The 9,586-nt window shown below is 36.5% G+C and overlaps 1 long non-coding RNA gene across 1 annotated transcript; it reads left to right on the forward strand.

Annotated features, from left to right (window-relative positions):
- Window positions 1-240: 240 nt before the first annotated feature.
- LOC309478322 lies at window positions 241-5,471 on the forward strand. The gene is made up of 4 exons (XR_014198934.1): window positions 241-502; window positions 682-803; window positions 5,032-5,079; window positions 5,214-5,471. It is a non-coding gene; the product is annotated as an uncharacterized lncRNA (long non-coding RNA).
- Window positions 5,472-9,586: the final 4,115 nt, after the last annotated feature.

The raw sequence follows: 9,586 nt of genomic DNA on the forward strand, positions 1-9,586 counted from the left end.
ATTTGATGTTTAAAATATGCTAATCAGGCTCAAAAACAGGCTCTAATTAAGGTAACTTCTCCACAATGGGATTTACTCCACGAGCTGTATCCAAATATGACAAGCCAGGTAAATATCCTCCCTCTTTGGCACACTCTATCTCCTGAAGAATGTCACCTAACTCCCTAGGCCTGACATTATCTTTGTTGGTGAGTTTAAGGAAATCTTCAACCTTTTTTAGCAGAGCATGTTCTACTGCTTCTGATGACCCATAGCATTCCTCTAGTCTTTGCCAGACTAAGTTGAGTGCTGCTGTTGGGTTGAACACATGCACAGAGAGAATCCTCTTTGCCTGCTCTGCAGATTCCTCACCAAGCCATCTTGTTGTCAGATCCAGTTCTTCCCTTGATGAAAGGTTGAGATCTTGGATGGCACTTTGGAAAAATGCCTTCCATGCCCAGTAATTCTCAGGGTGGTCGTCAAATTTCAGAAGACCTGCACTCAACATTTCCCTCCGAATAAGGTATTTTGTTACGTCTTGCACACCTTGAGTCTCGGATAAAGGCTTCTTTTGAAGATTAAATGACTCTCTTGCAGGTTCCGGGTAGTAAAGTTTATTGTCAACTTCCTCTTTTTGTTGTGGTTGTTTGACATTAACTTTTCTGCTATTAACAACTCTGTTTTTCTCATAATGATGATGAGAATCTGCGTCCTTCATGGCCATTTCACACTGCGCACGCGCCACCTTGTGGCAGGCTAGTGGATCAACCTTCAATGGAAATTCCCCAGAGTGTGCTCCTGAGTGTTGCCTGACATATTCAGAGGTGCGTTGAGCTGAACTGATAGGTAACTCTAATAACTCTGGACTAAGTTCACTCTTGATAGACTTGTAATCTTTTTCATATGCTGCTGCTTCAGCTGTTGCAGCAGCAACAGCCTTCTGACTTTTTAATATATGGAGATTCGCTTCAAGGTCAGCCTTTTGCTTTATGATTCTGGCTTCTTCTTCTTCTGCAAAGAAAAGTTCAGCACGGGCAGCCTCTGCCTTAGCCCGAGCTTTAATCGCTGAGGAACTAGCTGTGGAAGCTCTACTTGACTGTCTTGAAGTACGTGACTGTACTGACTAGGGATGTCCCGATCAGGTTTTTTTGCCCTCGAGTCCGAGTCATTTGATTTTGAGTATCTACCGATACCGAGTCCCGATCCGATACTTCTATAATACATAAAAAAAGAATAAAGAAGAGCGAAAAAACAGATCCAGGATGTTCCTTATTTTTTATTTAATTCACCTTATTTTAACATTCAACAACTCTGTTAACAAACAGAGCACTTCTGTGAGGTAGCTTGAACAATCAAGTAATAAATAATTTAAATTCTTCACTTTTGGACTTTATTGCAACAGTAAATATAACTAGAAAAAAAAGTTTGTTGAGAAAAACTTTAAGTTGGCTTGAGAAAGCCGGACCAGAGAGTTTGAAGAAGTTAAAAGTAGTTAGAAGTTTTAAGTAGTTTGCAGTTTTTAAGTAGTTTAAATTTTGATTGATAAATTAGTTAGAAAGAAAGAATAGTTAGAAAGAAAGAAAGAAAAAAAGATTAGTTAGAAAGAAAGAAACATTGAAAGAAAGAAAGAAAGAAAGAAACACAGAATGGTTAGAAAGAAAGAAAGAAAGAAAGAAAGAAAGAAAGAAAGAAAGACAGAATGGTTAGAAAGAAAGAGAAAGAAAGAAAGAAAGAAAGACAGAATGGTTAGAAAGAAAGAAAGAAAGAAAGAAAGAAAGAGATTAGTTAGAAAGAAAGAAAAAAGAAAGAAAGACAGAATGGTTAGAAAGAAAGAAAGAAAGAAAGAGAGAGATTAGTTAGAAAGAAAGAAAAAAGAAAGAAAGACAGAATGGTTGAAAGAAAGAAAGAAAGAAAGAAAGCAAGAAAGAAAGCAAGAAAGAAAGAAAGAAAGAAAGAAAGAAAGAAAAAGAAAGGTGGATTAGTTAAAAAGAAAGAAAGAAAAATAGATTAGTTAGAATGAAAGAAAGAAAGAAAGACTGATTAGTTAGAAAGAAAGATAGATTAGTAAGAGAAAGAAAAATTGATTAGTTAGAAAGAAAGAAAGATTAGTTAAAAAAAGATAGAAAGAAAGAAAGACAGAAAGAAAGGTGGATTAGTTAGAAAAAAGACAGATTAGCAGAATAAAAGAAAGAATGAATGGTGGATTAGTTAGAAAGAAAGAAAGAAAGAAAGAAAGAAAGAAAGAAAGATGGATTAGTAAGAAAGAAAGATGGGTTAGTTAGAAAGAAAGACAGAAAGAAAGGTGGATTAGTTAGAAAAAAGATAGATTAGCAGAATAAAAGAAAGAATGAATGGTGGATTAGTTAGAAAGAAAGAAAGAAAGATGGATTAGTAAGAAAGAAAGATGGGTTAGTTAGCAAGAAAGATAGATGGATTAGATAGATGACCCGAGTTTGGTGGTCGTAGCTTTAACGGTCTAGGAGCAAAAAAAGAATAATAATAATAAGTTTAAATAGGATTTCAGTAAGTTGGCTTTCCCAAGCCAACTTTAAAAAAGTCTAATATATAAACAAATAGCACCTCAACTTAAAATACCCGGCAGGCATGTAAATGAACAGATTTGAGCATTCACACCGCACGCAGAGGTGGCGCGGCAGTGCGTAGCAGAGCAGAGCAGCAGTGCCGCGATCGTTTCGGCGGCGAGTCTATTTTTGCTGCGCCGCTTACGCTGAATTAAAGTGACAATACATTGATCATGGCCAAAATACACAGCAGTTTTATCCAAAAAGTGCATTGATATCTATTGTGTTTTAAACAGTCAATCAAATGACCAACAGCAATTTAAAAAGAAAACAAATGTCCAAAAACAAACTTGTTGCCATAACTATAAAAACAAAGATGAACCAAAAGTTATATAAATGAAATTATTAATAAAATAAGCTTCTTGACAAGTATTGTCTTAATTGTCTTAAATGTATTTGAAAACGAATTAAAGCAATGCCAACATAAATAAATAAGTAACTAAATTCTTCTTGCTAGTTGGCTTTCTTTAAGATAATTAATAACCGCCCTAACTGTGGACTGTGTGCTGTTTACACTCAATAAATTTCCCATGGTTAACTCTCTGTCTAGTGCTCTCTTCATATTCTCCCTTTCTCTGGTGTATTGTGTACAATCTATAAGTATATGTTTTACATTTTCTACTACTCCACAATTTATGCATAGTCCAGTCTGATGTTTCCCTATTATGTGCAATCCACTATTTAAACTTGTTTGTCCCATCCTCAGTCTGGAAAACCATGTTGCCTCCTGTCTTTCCAATCCACTGATTTTCCTAGCTATAACCTCTTTGTTTATATTATACAAATGTCTGCCTTTTCCTTCCTTATCCCATCTCTCCTGCCACTTTCTATTAACTTTATTCTTAATAATACTTTTAATTTCTGACCTACTTAATTTAATATCGATTTCAACCAGTTCTAATGTAACTGCTTCCTTTGCCAGCATGTCTGCCTTCTCGTTACCCTTCACTCCCCTGTGTGCAGGAACCCATATAAATCCTACGCTTATGCTTTGTTGATTTATTATAAAATTTATTTGATTAATTTCATCTAGTAGATCCTGTCTACATGTAGATTTCCCACTCTGAATGCATTCTAGTGAGGACATTGAGTCTGAACATATAATCACCTTTTTTGGTTTTACTTCTTCCACCCATTGTAAAGCCAGAATTATTGCTACCATTTCTGCTGTAAAAATGGCCAGATGATCTGTTGTCCTTTTTTAAATATTTACATTATACTTTAAAATGTGTACTGCTACCCCTGTTTTCCCAGTCTGATCTTGTGATGCGTCTGTAAAAATCTGAACTGTGTCTTCATAATTTATGTCAATGTATTGCTGAACGTTTTGATATATCCCTGATTTAATTATATTTTTAGCTTCCAAATCTACCCTGGGATAACAAAACATCCATGGTGGGATTGTTGGTGTGTTAACAGTTTTGCAACAAGCAATGTTGTCAATTTCCATATCTTTGGCCTGCCTATTTCCCTGCCACCCAAAACTGCATAGTGGACGCCCATACTCCCAACAATCTAATAACACCTTCTTTGTAGGGTGTGTTTCTTCATGGCCTTGCAGATTTATCCAGTAAGACATGGATAGTTGTAATCGCCTTAGATCTAACGGCATTTCTCCTACTTCTATTTGTAATGATGGAATAGGTGTTGTCCTAAACGCACCACAACATATTCGAAGTGCCTTGGCCTGGACTCTGTCTAGTTCTTTCATTAAGGTTTTATTTGTTGAGCTATAAACTATGCTTCCATAATCAAATACAGAACGAATCAATGCAGTATAAATCCTTTTTAGGGATATGCCTGTTGCTCCCCAGCTAAACCCTGCTAAACACTTCAGTATATTTATGCCTTTTTTGCACTTATCTATCATTTTCTGAATGTGAATTTTAAAATTTAGCTTAACATCAATCCATACCCCCAAATATCTTATACTGTCAACTTGTTTAAGATGCTGCCCATACAGTTTAAGTTCTATAGTAGGATTCGTTCTTTTTTTGGAAAAACATATAAATTGTGTCTTTTCTATAGATAGATGAAAACCCCACTCACATGACCACTTTTCAACCTTAACAATTGCTGACTGCATCTTAACCTTCAGGTTGTCAATATTCCTTCCTCTCACCCATAATGCCCCATCATCAGCATATAGTGCTCTACCCATTCTCTGATCTATTCCGTTAAAAATGTCATTAATCATTATATTAAAAAGCATTGGGCTACATACGCTTCCTTGTGGAGTACCGTTCTCTATTGGATATATATTTGAAAATTCCGTCCCTACTCTCACCTCTATGGTTCTGTTATTTAAAAAATCTTGAATCCAGTTAAACATCCTGCCACCTATGCCCATCTTATTTAACTTAATTAAAAGCCCCTCCTTCCACAACATGTCATATGCTTTTTCAATGTCAAACAAAATAACTAAAACAGCTTCTTTACTTACTTGTGCTTTCCTAATTTCATTTTCTAGACAAATAATTGGATCCATTGTTGTACGCTCACTACGAAAACCACTTTGGTGAGGGGAGAGCATTCCTCTTTTTTCAATTACATAACATAGTCTTATAGTAATCATTTTTTCCATTATTTTGCATAAATTGGATGTAAGAGCTATTGGTCTATAACTTTTAACCTCTGTTTTATCCTTGCCAGGCTTACCTATAGGGATTACCACAGAGTGTTTCCACATTCCAGGCAACTTCCCTTGCTCCCATATCTTGTTATACAATGTTAAAACAACACTCTTAGCCACATCTGATAGCTGCTCTATCATTTTGTAACACACCTCATCTTTCCCTGGTGAAGTACTCTTAACTCCTATTAAAGCTCTTTTAAACTCAAATAATGAGAAATTTGTATCAATTGCACATTCATTTGTGACTTTCCTCCCCAATATGCCTTTATTTTCCTCAATCACCTTTGCTCTCCACTCTAATTCCTCACTGGATAAGTTTTTTGTGCTATGTACCTTAACAAATGCCCTAGCCAGTACCTCTGCCTTTTCTGCATTAGTTACTGCTTCAATGTCATTTTCTCTTATTACTGGTAATGCTAAATCCCTTCTAATGCCTCCCATTTTCCTTATCATTCCCCAAACCTCACTAACCTTGATTTCAGACCCAATGTTGCTACAAAAGTCTCTCCAGTATTTTCTTTTTGCCTCACGAATGACCCTTTTAGCAGTGGCCTGTGCTTTTTTATATTCAATTAATTTATTGAATGTGTGATTTGATTTAATTACCTTAAAAGCTTTATTCCTTGCCTTAACTGCTTCTTTACACTTTTCTGACCACCATGGAACCATTTTCTTTTTCCTCATCCCATTAGATTTGCCTATAATCTCCTCTGCTGATTCATACATTATGCCAGTAATCATTGAGTTTAATTCTTCAACATCATTTCCTGAATATGACATAATCTCCACCAACTTTCCACTTGCTACCATACTATAATGTTCCCAGTTGACCTCTTTCATTTTCCATCTTGGGAACCAGTTATCTTCTAAATATAGGCCTACACTTTGGTCAACCATCTTTGTCAAAATAGGGTAATGATCACTTCCCAAACTATTCTCATTAAAAACCTCCCATTGACTTCTCCCTGCTATATGTTCTGACACTATAGTCAGATCTATAGCTGACTCTGTTCCTCTGCCTACATCAAATCTTGTTCCTCTTCCATCATTCAAACATACTAGATTGTGCTCATCCATATATTCCTCAATAATCCTCCCATTTTCATCTGTTCTTATACTGCCCCATAGTGAGCTGTGTGCATTAAAATCTCCACATATTATTACTTTACCACTTCCCCTTTCCCATATACTTTCTAGCATGACTTTTGTTAACTTCTGACAGGGGTTATAAAAATTAGCTATTTTAATTTTAGTTCTATTAGCCCATATTTCAACAATAACCACTTCGATCTGTACATCATTGTTTATAGCCCTAAAATTAATACCTTGTTGGATGAATGTAGCCACTCCACCCCCTGTACCAGTACTTCTATCCTTACGTACAGCCGTGTACCCATAAATTATAAAATCAAGAGAGGGTTTTAACCAAGTTTCCTGAACACAAATGACGTTAGGTTTAACAGTTAGCTCTTCAATAAAAGACTTTAACTCTTGTCCATTAGAGATTAAACTCCTGGCGTTCCATTGCAAAATGGATACACCCATCAGGATCCACCACCACTTGATGACTGACTCTCTAATACCTCTGTTCTAAGCATTTCATTAATTGACTCAGTTGTTAGTCCCTCTTCACCTAGATACTTCTCTGCTGCTTTTAAGATGATCTTAATTCTCGCTGTTCTACTGTCTGTTTGTGCTGTGCAATTAATGACTTCCACCATAAATGCAATAAATGTCTTCTTTTCTACAATCAGAGTATTTTAATTTACTTTACAACATTTATGAACAATGTTTTGGGCTGGATTTTGGATCACAGGTACTAGACCTTCCCTTGTGCCTAAATTATTCCTTGTTTTAACGTCAACTTTTTTGATGGCTTCAGCATATGTAATTTTTTCTTTCACTTTCACATTTTGGACTTGAACTGCTCTTTTGTGTGCTTCACACCCCTTATACGCAGCACTATGCTCTCCCCCACAATTACAGCATTTCATTTTGATCCCTTCAGCACATTTACCATATTCATGATCCCCCCCACACTTAGCACAACGGGCCTTAGCCCTACATGCTACAGCAATATGACCAAAACGTTGGCATTTAAAACATCTTGTCGGTGGGGGAATGTATGATCTCACTACATAACTAACATACCCAATTCTAATCCGTTCAGGTAGTTTATCCTCATCTAAGGCCAACATAACAGACAAACTTGGTCTTTTAACACCGTCTTTAGTGTATGGCAGCCGTTTGACGTTGTTTACACGAACTCCTCTTATATTTACCTTAATCTCCTCTTCAGTCACATCAGTTGGTACTCCAGATATAACACCCATCGCTCTCCCTCTTTCTTCCCATATTTGCAGCTTCACAGCCTTCCCCAGCAGTGTATTACATTTCATTAAAGTTTGTTGTTGATCTCTGTCTTTGCAAACAATTAACAAATTTCCATCTCTTAGAGTTTTGACTGTATATATGCCTCTCCTACTATCTTGTATACAGCTTCACTGATCTTTAAAGGATTCAATGTACACAGTGTTTGAAATCGAATTATCACTTTTATTTCACTTTCATTACCCTCATCTCTTTTGTTTCCATTGGCTCTCCTTCTTTTTTTTTCTTGTCTCACCTCCTGCCAACCTCCATCATTTGAATTAATTCCATTAGAAATAATTGAAGCCTCATCACCTTCCATTTCCTCTACATCGTTCTCGTATTCTCTTCCTGCATTCACCTCCCTTCCTAACCATCCCGGATCACTCCTCAGCCCTCCTGGCTCTCTCGACGGATCTGGGGCATGCTTCTCTATTCCCCCGCCTCTTCCGACTCTCTCCATTGATCCACCTCCAATCGGACTCCGATCTCGGTTCCCAGTCATCCGAGCCCTGCCGTTCCCAAACCCACGCCCACTCCACAGCGCGTTCTGCTCGATGTTCCGCAAGCAACCTCCGTGTGTGTGTGTGTGTGTGTGTGTGTGTGTGTGAGTGTTGCGAGTTCTGCTCACGCTCATTGGAAAGGCAAAGTCCGCTTAAAAAACGTGCCGACATGAAATTTCTCTGGACTTGTTTCTTTTTGCAATAGTAGGCCTACTACTCTGCTGTAACATGGTGTATAGCCATGCTGGGCAACACTGGTAAAATTACACGAATCACGATCCTCTCGTTCACTGGTCCTCTCCCTGATCTGCTCCTACTCTGACAAAAATAGCTTTGTAGTACTATAGGCCTACTTTATTTCGACAATTGGTAAAAAAGAAATTCTGTTAAATCTGATTCTGCTGCATAGAACTGATTAAAGAATAATTTATTGATATTTGATATTATTAAAAAAAAAGGTACCAGTATTAGCCTTTTCACCATTTGTATCACCCCTCTTGTCCAACTACAGCTCGCTGCATCCTGCGGTGGATATCCAACCCGGCCCACATCCAAGTGTGACGTCAGAAGCCACGCCCATCCAAGTGTGACGTCGGAAGCCTCGCCCATGTCCAAATACGGCACGTGACTCGATTTGTTGTACGCATGCGCAAAATGGCGCTGCTTCCTGTCGGAAATATGTTTACGGTTGTTATCATAGTTATTGGTTTATAATAAAGATGAGGTTATTGGTGTAGAGGTGTGACGCTACAGATTATTGATGCAGTTAAATTGTGACGCTTTTGGCAGGCTTGGAATGGTCTAATTCATGGTTTTGTAAGTTAATGACATGGTAGTACAAGTAAACAATGTACCTTAAAACGATATTTTTGTATTTCTCTTGTATTTCTGTTACACAAATGGTAATCAATAATCATGGTTTTGCTATAATAAACGTATAAGGGAGCATTTATACTTAAACTAAAACGAGTTTTTGTCACTTTCTTAATTATATGGACTCCAAACTGCACTTATAGTTACCCCTTCTAAATAAACAAAATAAATGTAAACTTTTTTTTTTACATTTCTTTCTATGTGGTTATAGAAATATTGCATTTTTACAACCAAATTAAGAATTCACTTATTAGTTAATGCCTGTTATAGCAAATGACTTTGAAATCAAATTAAAGAACAGCAGAATTAAATTTATGTTAACCTTAAGTTAAAGAACCAATATGGTGAAACTCGAAAAATTAGAATATCGTGCAAAAGTTCATTTATTTCAGTAATTCAACTAAAAGCTGATACTAATATATAATATAGACTCATTACATGCAAAGTGAGATATTTCAAGCCTTTATGTGTTATAAATTTGATGATTATGGCTTACAGCTATGTTGAATTACTGAAATAAATGACCTTTTGCACAATATTTTAATACATAAAAACCAGTTAATCTCTCGCTTCCCCTTCTGTACAGGTTTTATGAGTTTAACATATCAAAATATAACATCAAAATATCATCATAGTTCAAAATA

This window comes from Leuciscus leuciscus (assembly GCF_965113295.1).
Source record: "Leuciscus leuciscus genome assembly, chromosome: 1".
Classification (NCBI taxonomy): domain Eukaryota; kingdom Metazoa; phylum Chordata; class Actinopteri; order Cypriniformes; family Leuciscidae; genus Leuciscus; species Leuciscus leuciscus.